The sequence below is a fragment of the Lactuca serriola genome, chromosome 5 (genome assembly GCF_051521515.1).
Source record: "Lactuca serriola cultivar US96UC23 chromosome 5, Lser_US96UC23_V15, whole genome shotgun sequence".
Lineage (NCBI taxonomy): Eukaryota > Viridiplantae > Streptophyta > Magnoliopsida > Asterales > Asteraceae > Lactuca > Lactuca serriola.
Window position 1 is genome coordinate 218,632,444 of NC_136412.1, and position 14,567 is coordinate 218,647,010.

The window sequence follows — 14,567 nt, forward strand, 5'->3', positions numbered from 1 at the left end:
TTTTGTATATATTAAGGTAAGGGATTAACATAATTAAAAAAAAACATGTTTTGTTGGAAACACATGTGTATTCATTTTCTCTTTCCACGGGCACAATGAGAGATTTTGCCGCAAATATAAATGATCAGCTGAAATCGATTCCTTCATTCTCAACATTTTTATTTTTCAATTGAAGTTTTGTATATATATATATATATATATATATATATATATATATATATATATATATATATATATATATATATATATATATATACATAACACCCTCCCATGAAAACTTATTATCTTGCTAATAAATTTAATTTCTAAAGTATATGTGTCTGATTTTTATTAGATAAAATCTGTTTTTGCATTTTTGCAAATATTATCTTTTTGCATAACCTACTTCTATATATATATATATATATATATATATATATATATATATATATATATATATATATATATATATATATATAGAAGTAGGTTATGCAAAAAGATAATATTTGCAAAAATGCAAAAACAGATTTTATCTAATAAAAATCAGACACATATACTTTAGAAATTAAATTTATTAGCAAGATAATAAGTTTTCATGGGAGGGTGTTATGGTAATATAGATTTAAAGATAGTTTTAACAACCGTTTCTCCTTTTTTTTCACGTCCTTAACTATTTTTAAATTCAAGTTTTCATAATAAAAAGTCAAAAAAATATGTTTTGCTAATATGAAAAAATCTCTCATGTATCACGATTATTATCATGTAGTTCAAAATTTGGATGAATTATTGTCTAAAATATAAGGTCGGGGTTACACAGTCTCATAAATTTTCATTCTTTTCGCGTTTTCGCAAATTGTTTTTTTTTTTCGCATGAGCCCTCTTATATATATATATATATATATATATATATATATATATATATATATATATATATATATATATATATATATATATATATATATATATATAGAGAGAGAGAGAGAGAGAGAGAGAGAGATAGATAGATAGATAGATAGATAAATAGAGATTGAGAGAGAAAAGCTCAACAATGAACCATTTTAAATCATAGAACCAATGAACCATTATTTTTTCAAGTGTTAGATATTATTTATCGAAAGAAAATTCAAAAAATATAGAAATTCATAACTTTTTATCTTTTTTCCATTGATATCAAATTTGATATATATATATATATATATATATATATATATATATATATATATATATATATATATATATATATATAACTTTTTTTATTTGTTCAAATTTACATTATGAATATGCACTATATATCATTAATTTTGTATAAATTCACTGTATGGATCTGCATAAATTCACAGTGTGAATCTGTATAGATTCACAATGTGAATTTGCATAGATTTCACAGAGTGAATCTGAACAAATTCACAGTATAAATCTGAGCAGATCAATTTTTTTTAATTTTTTTTTTCAAATTTGATATCAATGGATGGAGGATAAAAGTTATGAATATCTATATTTTTAGATTTTCTTTTCATGAAAAATTTGCTTAAAAGTTAAGAAAATATTAATTTCTTAGTTCTATGGTTTAAAATGGTTCTTTATTAAACCCAACCGAATATCTACTATAATAAATGAAGATCATTTTTGTCACATGTTAATCTTTCATAAGTTTTGACACTTATCATTTTATGATATTTTTAAAATAAAATAAAATTCACATGTCAATTTCTAGATTTTTCAATTTTTAAAATTAAAGTCACATAATATTTATGGCTATATATGTAAAATATTAAATGTAATAAATGTGATAATAAATTGTAATTAATATGTTTTTCATTCTTTATTTAAAATTTTATTTTAAAAAATATTTATTGTTTACATTTTAATATTTAATCTTTTTTTAAACAACCCGTATATTACACGGATTTTACACATAGTGTATATATATATATATATATATATATATATATATATATATATATATATATATATATATATATATATATATATATATAGGTGTAAGACATATGTACTACATGGGTTCATATTAAAGAAAAATATGAAATTCTAAACATTTGAGAAGTTTGAATTTATAAGAAAAAAAATAGAAAAATATTGAATTATTAAAATTAAATTGTTTGTTTTTTCTTTTAAATTAAACAAATAATTTAGATAAATAAACAATGAAAACTAATGAAACTTTAATTTAGAAAATTTGAAATTATAAAGAAGTCAATCAATGGAATTTATATGCATTTATTATTATATTTATTGCAATTATTACATTTAAATATTATGTGAAAATTAATAAAATAAAAAAAACCACAAAATGTCATGTGAAAAAAAATTTAATTGAAAATAACCATAAAATGAAATATGGCCAAATCAATGAGAGTGTTACATGTGACAAAAAGTTTTTTATTTATTAGGAAGGATATATATATATATATATATATATATATATATATATATATATATATATATATATATATATATATATATATATATATAAAGTGGATTAAATTATTTTATATAAAGGTTAATGAAATTATGCATGCTCATATAAAGAGAGCACTTTCCAACATTCCTATTGGAAGCAACATAAAGTAGTGACATGTATTTACCACTCACGTCCTATTCAGAACTCACATAACCTTATATTATCTAATATTACCAACGATTATTCATTTCTTTATGTTTGGACATTGATTTGGCAGTTAGATGCAAGCCTCAACATGTCGAGAAAGCAGACCGGTGTTTGCCCAGCCACATTGACATTGCCGAGGAGGGTGTTGAACCCATGCACTCTCCTCAATCTAAGAAAAGAAAATGTATTGATTTTTTAAAATTACCCAAATTAAACAAATATTATAGTAAGATTGAAATATACTATTTGGAGTAAATTATGAAAATCCTAGAGTTTATATTTATTCATGTCAAAGTTTGAAAATGAATCTTTTTAACGATGTTTATTTGTATGTTTTATTGTAGATTTAGTCTGTTGTTTAATTGTAAATTTTTATGTGTCACATCTTTGCTACAATTACCGTTTTGTCCGTGTTACATATTCATTATTAGGTGTGATACTCATGTATCACATGAGTTTATTTAAAAAAAATTAATATAAAATTCAAAATATTTGAGAAGTTTGAATTTATAAGAAAAGTGAGAAAAATATTGAATTATAAAAATTAAAGTGTTTTTTTTTCTCTTTTAAATTTAAACAAATAATTTAAATAAAAAAATAAAGGAAATTAATAAAACTTTAATTTATTAATTTTAAAATTAGAAGGAAAATCCATTAATGAAATTGATATGCATTTATTATTAGATTTAAATAATATTTGACATTTAATAAAATAGAAAAACCATAAAATGACAAGTGGAATAAAAATTAGTTTAAAATTACCAAAAAATTACATGTGGCAAATTGAATGAGAGTATGAAAAGTGGCAAAAAAAAACTTCATTTATTATAGTAGATTATTACAAGTTCTAAAATTGTCATCTACCGTTTTAGGGATGTCAACGGAACCAAACGAGAGCGGAAATAACTGCCCCCGCTCCCACCCCCGAAATCAGTTGGTGCCCTCGCTCCCGGTCCCACCCCCGGCTCTCGCGTTTACATAGCCCCCGGTCCCGCCCCCCGGTTACCTCCATCACTCCCGGTTCCGCCCCCGTTCCCCCGGTTTATAGGCTTAAAATTCGATTTTTTTTTTTGCTAAACAACTACTTTGGTTTAGGCTAAAAAGATTATTTTTAACAACTTTAAAAGCTTAAAACCTAATATTTTTGAAACTAAAAATTAAAAATCCAACATTACAAAATGACAATTCTAACAATCTTATAAATATAAAATACGACAAATCTAATATTACAAATATAAAATACTTACATATCCAAAATTATATGATCGATTCACTACCTCTTCAATATCAATTAATTGGAAACGGGAAAGTAAAACCTAACCTAAACCTAAAATTAAAAAATCTATTTTGTATATGTATTTTATATTAAATATATATTTTTTACATAAATGTACAACCGGGGCCCCTGCGGGAGTACGGGGTGGAAATACCAACTCCCGACCCCGGTCCCGAAAATAAGTGAGGTTTAATTTTGCCCCCACTCCCGGTTTTTTTAAAAATTTAGTCACATACGGGATCGGGGTCTCACGGGGGTTTGACATCCCTACTCCGTTTTGTCTTAACAAATAACAAATATTTTATTTTTATTTATTTTATAGTTGGTAAATAACAAAGTTTATACATTATACATATGTACTATTTATCTATTCCATTGGCTCTTTTAATTGTGTGCCTCCGTACATTCACATACAAACAACAATACAATTTTTGTTGATTGTATATTAATTTCAACAAACTCATACTTATATAAGGGACAATATAAGCCAACTCCATAGACAATTATAAATGTCTAGCAACACCATATTTCCCATGGACATATGTGAATCTTTTTAGTTCTTCCTTGAAATACATCTTCACTGTTTTTGTAATGTTTCAAATTTCAAATCATTTTTTTTAATAGAATATAATATTAAACTGTATTTCCAAAAATAATATAAAGGCCCTTTTTGTTCAATTAATATAAAATATAGCTTTCCAAAAAAAAGTAGTATCATAAGATCAATGAAAGTCTAATTCATAAAACGACGGTGATGTGCGTAAGATACAATTAACCTTGGCCCTTCCTTCCGACATCAGAACAACCTGGAAAATATTTAATCCATAATTGTAAGCATAAAGCTTAGCGAGTTCCCTAAAATACCACATATCACATTACACAATCAATGCATACATACAAGGATCATACTCTACACATCATAGGGCCTATAGAAACACAACGCCATCATCACAAAGACCAGTAGAATTTCCACCCATAATGGTTCTTATTCAACACCTCAGTGGGCATATAGGCATAAGACCATCATCCTCAAGACCTATTGAACTTCCAACCGTGATTAGCTCATAGTCAACACCTGAAAGGGCAGGGCCTATAGGCACAAGACCATCATCCAAAAGACATGTTGAACTTCCTACTACCATTATAGTGATCTTGTAGATGTATGACCATCATCCCCTAGAATTCACATATACCAAGCAAATAGTATCACCATCCTAAACACGTAGTTGTACTCTAAAAATACCCAATACAACCTATCATACTAGACATTCAATGCCACACACAATAAAGTGAGAAAACTCACATGAATCTACCAACAAAATCTCAACAACAACCTCTACATCGAAACAACTAGCACGAAACACCTAATACCAATCTGAGACCAATACTTAGTAAAATACTCAATTCCATCAAAGTTTGACAACAAGTCAAACTTGTCAAAAAGTCAACGATCAACGATCAATGAACCGCGACCAACCCTTGGTTGCGTCACTACAACTACGTGACAAAATAGTTACGATTTATTCCATATGTGGATCGCGACCATCCAAAAGGTTGCATTATGATTCTTTGTTGATCAGAATCATCCATTAAGTGTTTAATCCCCTATATCCAAGAGTCATAACTCTCAGATCTGAAACATATAAAGGTCTTAATGGATAACGTTTCCAACTTTATCAATGCATTTGGCTCAAACAAATCTAATATCAAACCTTATCTCTAAAGAGTCCAAAACAGTAACCAATCATTGGATGACTCAAAGAGAAGATCAAAATTCATATCTTTTCACCACAATGTGTCCAGAAAACCGACTTAAACAACCATTGGGAACTTAGACTTTCCTACTCCATAGAAATGTGACAAAAGGGACCAAAAATAACCACAACTTCATCTAAATCACAAGTTCTAAGAAAGAAACATGTCAACCTTGGAACGTTAATACTTACAATGGTCTAGAAAATAAAAAGAAGGCTGGATCTAGCTTGTTACGCACATACACCACTTGCCTCTTCTTTAAGTTTCTCTTAAAAACATCACGAACACAAAAATAGAGGAGAGGGTTTACGGTTTTGAAAATCAGGGTTCTGGAAGTGGAGGTTGGTGAAATAACGGAACCCTATAAGTTAGAGCCCTTAAATAGGGTCTAAAATCCAAGATTTATGGTTTTGTGCAAATAGCGTCGTTGCGCTGCGAAGGTCATTTAGGCCGCGTTGTGACCCAGACTAGTTCGCGTCGAACTTTCGCTTCCTTCACCAAACCCTCCATCCTTAAATACTTGGATTAAATATAAACATACCCGAAAAGAAGGTGTTATACACACACACACACACACACACACATATATATATATATATATATATATATATATATATATATATATATATATATAATAACGTCCCAAAAACATGATCCAAAAATTTCATTTTAATTTAATAAAACAGTATTCCAAAACATTATCCATACAACCCAATTGAAAGTAAGTGTATCAAATGTCATATCAATCAGAGTAATATCTTAAAAGCCGAAACCATGTGGTGTATGCGATGCAGTCATCCCGAGCTTTTCCCCTTGGAACCGAAAGTACCAAAAACATAAACTGAAAATCATAACTGGAAGTACCAGCAACATAAACTGAAACCATAAGTCCAAAGCTTAGTGAGTTCCCTAAAATACCACATACCATACATAATAACATATAATAGGCCCCGCCCGACATCAGACCCCGCCTAGCATCGAGCTTCGCTTGATAAATAGATCGGGCCCCGCCCGACATACATATAACATATATCAAATAAACACATACACATGCAACAATAACAAAGATACACAATATACAAAATGGTCATTGGGGCCCGCCGAGCATTGGGCCAGGCCCGATAAACATATAAGCACACAACACATGTAGAGTCACACAGACAACTAACATACTAACATAGCATAATCATGGGACGGCATTGGTACCTTCGACCCGCTAAACCCAGTAAGGAAACTCACATCGACTGCTGATCCTCACAGGAAAATCCCTGGCTGCTCGTCTGATGAATCCTTGAGCTATCAATAACCAAAAACATCCAATTAACCATTAGAGTCAAAACTATACCCCTGCTCCCACACTTAGGGTAAAAATACCATTTTACCCCTATCTATTTTTGGTCCAAGACTTAAACCCAAACTTTCAATCTAAAAGCCTGAAGATCAAATATCCATCCAAGGCCCATATATGGCCCATTTTTCCAAACTGGGCCTAAATCCTTCCATGGAGCCTACCTTAAGGCCCATTATTTTTTTTAATCTAAGCTCTTTCATTCATGTGGCCCAACTTGGCCCCAAGCCATTAATCCCAAAGAAAAGCCCAAATCTGAAGTCTAAATATACGAAGCCCACCCGACTGAGTATGCGGGAGTACTAAGTACGTACGTGCATCGTACTTGCTTGAGGGGAGCATACCTGCTTGTACGCACAACATACTCACCCATTTAGCCAAAACTTCATTTTCAGTCCTTAATCCTTTAAGACCTAGCCCCAAAACTTGGTTACAACCCATTGCCTACCTTCTTCCGATGAAAGTCGACCAATCCAATTCTTATTACTCTTACTTCATATTTTCTCCCACAATTATAACCGACTATGAACCTTTAGAATAATAAGATTATTCATGGATTAAACATGTTAATATAGAACACAACAAGTATTGATGTTATGATCATATCCCAATATATCAAAATGTTATATAATAGTTGTTGTCACGATGTTCCAATATCCAAATACTAAATCCAAATCAAAATCCCATTTCTAGAATAATAAAGTCTTATAGATGAAGTGTGACCATTCATACTTAGCTTAAAAGGACTTTATTAATGGGTTCAACTAAACTTAATTTGTGTGAATTCTGCAAATATTATCATCTATTTATTTGACTTTACACTAGGTATAGTTAAATATCTTGGAGTATATGATTGATGTTCTTTCATGACATAGAGTCTCTTATTTTGATTAAGTATACTCTCGACATGATAAAGACTTCAATTTAATCCTTGAATGACATAAATTAACATAGTTTTTCAACGAGCTCATTCATCTGATCATATTAGATTTCAACATATAAGAGTAGTGTATTTCCTATTTGGTAGTATATTGTTTCATTTGGTTTTGGTTGGACCTCATTCCAACAAAAATTACTCTTCATCCCACAAAAAAGTCAAAATCCAATTATAATTCATAATTATCCATATTTTCTTAGAAATCAAAATCTTATGTAGCTCTTTACATAAAGATTTTATTCTAAACTAGTTGTCTCATATACATTCTCTTACTTCTTCTAAAACACTCTTGAAATGTTCCTATAATCATCTGGTGACTTAACCATGTATTCAATTGGTATATTATGATATGCTTATAGCATGATCATATACTAGGTCTTATACATAATATGACATAAATGATGGATTCATTTGCCAAGCAAATCAAATATAAATCATTTTAGCTAGTTCAAACCTATGAGCTAGGTGATTTTGAGGTTGACTCAAAATTAATGCCATGTGACAATGTTAACGTTCATCCAAAGGAATCTGTTATATTGATATCTTTCAATATATTATCAATATATGCATAAGGATAAAAAAAACTTTTAACATTCATTTTATCTATCTTTATAGATTTTAAATTCCAAGAATGTGTCTTGTTCTTCCTAAGTCTTTCATTTTATAAACACATACTGAGTCAAGATGAAAAATACCTAGCATGGTCAGAATGTAATTTCTCATGATTAAGTATGTTTCATTCATACAAGATTAGGAATGTCACTATTCTCCCACTAGTTCTTAGTAAACACTCGTGTTCTATTCAATTTTATATAAAAACATACCTTATAGTTTCATATTAAATTGATGATAAAAACATTGAGATGTTTTCTTTATATCCAAAAGTGGACCTTAAGCTCTACACATTTTGTTAGGATAACATGGATTAAGAAAACTTACAGGTTAGTATATATATATATATATATATATATATATATATATATATATATATATTCTAGTAGATGTCTATTAAGAAAAACGGTCTTTCTTGAATCTATTTCCTATATCTCATATTATGAATATGAATTTATAGTAAATAATATCTTTGTTGATATAATCATAGCTACTTGTGAAAAAAGTTTGATCATAGTCAATGTCAAGAGCATTATAAGGACCATGGTCAATGAAATGAGTATGATAAAATCCATTTATAACAAGTCTTGCTTTAAATGTGTATTGTTATTCATGTAATGTATTCTTTCTAGAAGAATCACTTACTCCTTCTAGACTTGATATAGAGAAAAAGTTTAATCAAGACCATACTTGATTATTTTACATGGATTACATCTCATGTTAATGGCACTTTGTCATTTATAAGATTCGAGATCTGACATAACATCTTGGTATTTGATGGATTTGCCAAAAATCATCAAGAAAAGCTCGTCAATGAGAGATTCCACATTTCTCAAGTCATATATGATTTATACCACTAATATGAATAAGTTGTTTATGAATAGTTATTATTCAAGTTTAAAAAACATTTTTAAAACTAATGCCAATTGTAACTACATTAGGTTATGGTTCTTGAGTTGGTTCAATTTCCATGTACCTCCCACTTACTTTGTCATTAGAAGCTTGTTTTCTATTAACTTAGCTTTCACAAGAATAAGAGAAATTATTATTGGTGGGTTTGCATATAATAATCTAAGCCACATTTAGATTATCATATACAAATATGTATTTTGTAGATTTTGGGTTTAGAAGATTTAGTCCAGCATAAGCTTCAAATCCATAAAACATTTAAGTAAGATAGGGATGAAGCCTTTCCATACAAAATCTTATAGAGAAATTGTTATTATCTACTTATTAGTTGGTGTTTTACTCAAGGTACATTTGATATTGTTCTAGGTGTTACCCCAAGGAAATAAAAGGAGGAAATTTCTGCCAATCAGAAAGTAAATCATACCAAGTAAGATTTAATTCAACCTTTATTATCATTAAAGCTTTAGATAGTCTTTACTGGTTTGTATCTCAACTTTATACTTGAAAAATTAAACCAAGATTTCACAATTATGCTTTACAATGTAAAATATAATTGAAACTACTATAGTTATTAATAAAGTTGATTTGGTATCTTGTGCTAAAGCTTAGACATGTATTAGAAAGGAAGTCATACACAACCATATATAGTTCCTTAATAATTTATTTTCTCTACTACTTACTGAAAATATCATTAGGAATCCTTATATATATATATATATATATATATATATATATATATATATATATATATATAAGATTTACATATGTCAAATAAACTACATTATTTGCCTTCAAAGATCCATTTCTTGAAGTTGGAATATGTGAATGTCATTTATATAATAAAGATAACAATGTCAAAGATGAGTTTGATTTAAACAAGTTTAAGTCAAAAGCTTTTTGGATATATAACTTGTTATTTATAAGACATTGTTATTTACTTTATAATTCATATTAAGAGATCTAGTCTCATAAATAGAATTTTAATCATTTCCGAATATGAATGTGATCATTATGAAAAATGATTTAAGTAAATACTCAATCATTCATAAATTAACCTTAGACATATATTTAGACAAGCTAAACTAAAACATACATTGTTCCAAATCAAACATTGTTTTATATTACAAGTACATTATGTTCCTAACATAATTAATAAGCTCAACTCCGAAAGTGTTGTTCCAACTTGATTGTGCTTAGCTGGTTACTCTTCTATAAATATCTGCAAACCCTTTATAAATATTAGATTAACATTTAAGTACCAATACGTAATTGTTATATGAAAAGTATGAGTTCTATCTAGTAGATACCTGAAGTAGTCTCTTCCATACTTTCTTTCCAGATAAGAGGAGCAGATCCTCTTCTAGTGTCCAGTTTCTTCACAAAAGAAACAAGATCCATCTATATAGGCCTTATTGGATTTCTTGAGCTTAAATGTGTTTAGTCCATAAAACATGGTCCTCCTGGATCGCACAAGGTGACTCTTTTGGGCCTTATACTATTCCTAGTTTGATGTTAGAAACATCTTTAGCATCACAATAATATCATTACTAGGTATAATGTTTAGGCTTATTGCTCAAAGCAAATAGTTTAGGACCAGGACCTTTAAGAGTATACAATTTCATATCTCTCATGAGATTGTCTCTTGAGACATGAACCCATTCATTTAATTAAGTTGTATCTATTGAATGTTATTGTTTCATTAAGTCATTAAAGAAAATGAAAATTTCATCGTAATGAGAATGGATTATTTAACTAAAAATTTTTAACAAAATTCATTTAGTATTTTCAATATTTAAACTCTTTAATAATTAATACCCTTTTAGTTTCCAAAAACATTAATTATCAAAGTCTAGGATCCAAGTTGCAAAACAAATAAATGATTAGGTATCATTTATCCATTTTATTTGAATTTAACCCAGTAAATATCAATTATCAATTATATCTTACTATATAATTCCTAGATTTATGGTATTGCTAATAACAAATTTAATTAGACATGTTTGATCTCATCTATATACCTCAGAACTCTTTTGCTTAGGTATCCTTTATCACAAAATTTCCGATCAAATCATCTAATTTGAAAAACATGTGTAATCGGCCTATAACTTAGTTATAGAAATCGTGAGTACACCACGACCATCAAAAGATAACACTAAGCGGTTAGGTATCCTTTATCCCACTAGTGCATACAAGAGATGTGCGAGTGCTCTTCAAAAAGGATTGCATAGATTTGAGGTTGGAAAAATGGTCTTTTATATGTTTTATAATTCTAGTTTTAAAAACATATGATATCATGGTTATAATATGCATATAATAAGCCATGGTACCAATTTGGTTCTATATAAAAAGCTAGTTTTTTTTATATAACTCGACACGATTCAATTTTAATGACTGGTATTAAGTTTAAGTACATTTGAACTTTTTATATCTTTAATAAAACTTCCTTTTATTACTTATATATTTGGATTTGTATAAGTTACAAAATCACCATTTTAAAACTTATATTTGAGTATTTCAAAAATTGACGTTATTAATGTTTTTATTAAACCGAATTTTATTTTAAAACACCTTGTTACATCTTATGTCCATACTATAAATTTTGAAAAACAAACTCCATGTTATTTTTGTTTTGTCCAAAAATTATTTTAACATGTGAAAAACTAATTTATCAACCACACATAATAATTGCATAAAATAAACAACACAAACATGCAAAAAATATATGTGCATAAACATAACCAACTAATGACATTTTTTGTGAGCCAACACAAAAAATCCCAAGTGCGTTTTTAAAAGGACATTTTAAGGGACCAAAAAACTTCTTGTAATGTTGTTGTAGAAGCTCTCACTTGAGTAAACACCATTTGTTTGCAAAAGATTTGAAGAACTTCTTGAAAGCTAAAATTCAGCAATTGTTGCTAAAAGTTCAACTTCCCTTTAGAAAAAAAAAATTTGCGATAGTTTTAAGAAGCTGTCACTGAAAATCGTACACACATTTTAACTTTGAAAATGGGTCTTTTGTCTTCAAAAAATGGCTCCAACTTAATCTATTGTTACATTTTTGTACAAATAAATTAATTCTAAGAACCTAATCTATTACTTACAAAAATAAACCAAGAAAACTAATCTATTTAATTTATTACATACTATATGAATAAATAAATTATTACAACCACTTTTATAAAACAACCAACACAACACAAGAACACAATGGTCATTGGCTAGTTTATGCACATCATATATATCAACACACACATAAAACAACATTTGTTTTTCTAAAACAACTTTAAATGACAAAAGATGCGTGGAACTTTTGTCACTTATAAATAACAATTATAAAGTTGTCATAGAAAATATGTACGAACTTGTTTTTATACAAAACCAAGTTATCCATATTCTCCAAAAACCAAGATTTCCAAAAATAAAAAAATCTAACCAAACTTGCAATTGGTACCAATTGTTGGGTTTTTATTCAAAAACATAATATTTGGCAACGGAAGACTTGATAATTTGAATAACATAAAACAAGTTTATAACCAACCATGGATAATCTTGCAAAGTTTGGAAAGAAAACAACCACCACAGAAGAAGAAGAATTAAATAACAACCTTTGTAATTCTTTGGATCCTCTTGGGAGGCTTGGAAGTTTATGAACAATGATGAATTGTAGAGACACCAACAAGTTTTCAACTTGATTTAAGATGTTGGTCTCGTAACAAACTCTTAATCTCTTAAGCTTGAAGCTCATAACCAAATTATGAACGTCAAGAGAGTAAAAATGCAAGTAACTTGAACTTTGATCTTCAAAAGAAAGAGAGAATGAGAGAGATAGAGAGGATTTCGAAATTATGCATGCCAAAATGAATAATTTCTCACTTCATAAAGTTAATTCTTTATCCTTAGGCCCTTAGCACTTTAAGCATATCATGTCTCCCAAAGTCTAAGTGTCCCCTCATGCTTTTAGACATGTCTTACTTTCCCTTTATTTAATCAAAAGCCCATAACTTGTCTAACTAGTTACAGGTTTTATAAAAGAAAGTCAAAGTTTTATAAAAATTTTAAACGCTCTTATAAAATATAAAACTTAACTTTTGGGATAAAGATAAAACGTCTTTCTAGTCCAAAAAGATGTACACGACTTAATAAATTATATCATATGATATATTATGTTACTTGCTAATGAAAATTATGATTTCCAACAAATAAATAATTTCCAATTAATTATAAGATTTTATTGAATATTTATTAAAAATTAATTTCTAATAAATAATCAACTGTATCAAGTTGTTGTTAGTGTGACCCTTAGGGTCATATGTTAATTAGCAATATCACTTCAATATGATTCTTGAGCATACTAGATCTTTCATAGAACGTTTAGGTATAAATGAGAGTAGAAGGGAAAAGTGAGAATAGAGATGAGATAGAAAGAAGAGAGATGAGAAGGTACATGAAGGAAGAAATAGAGTATGAGAAGTGATGAAAAAAGGGTATGATATGAGGTGTAGATAGATTGGAAGAAGGTTATGAAATGAGATGAAGATAGAGTAAGACTGTGAGAATCGATAAGATAAAGTATGAGATGAGTACAAGAATAGTAAATAAATAAGGTGAGAAGAATAAATGAGATGATATGACACAAAACATGATGAGTTGAGATGAGAACATAGTATATGAGATGAAAATATGGGTATAGAGTAGAAGAGTATGGAAAGGGGAAAGAATAGAAGATTATAGTATGAGAATATGATATTAGTGTTAAAGAGTATGAGAAAAAAGAGAAGAACGATATAGTATGAAAAGAAAGAAATAATAGAAGTAGAGTATGATGAGTTAAAATCAGAGTATGATATAACTCACCAGACCTATGGTCTAATGTATGTAAAATTGTCATGTGTTGTAGGATTAAGTAGTAGCTGATGTACGAGAGGATATAGAAGCATAAGGACTTTGACTAGAAGTAGATTTTATTCTTCATATTTCCTTGTTTCTTGAATTTTATGTTTATGATTCATTGTATATTCGATAATATCATTGGATATAAAATGTTTTTGAAAGTATATAGTTCTGCATTTTTTGTAGAAAACTCTCATAAATCCCCATATATTTAGATGCAAAAATTCGG

General features: G+C 28.5%; 1 long non-coding RNA gene across 1 annotated transcript; it reads right to left on the minus strand.

Moving 5' to 3' along the window:
- Positions 1–10,512: 10,512 nt before the first annotated feature.
- Positions 10,513–13,284, minus strand: LOC145051449 (uncharacterized). The gene is made up of 3 exons (XR_013683627.1): positions 13,054–13,284; positions 10,753–10,946; positions 10,513–10,664 (listed from the first exon to the last, which is right to left on the minus strand). It is a non-coding gene; the product is annotated as an uncharacterized LOC145051449 (long non-coding RNA).
- Between the last annotated feature and the right edge of the window lie 1,283 nt (positions 13,285–14,567).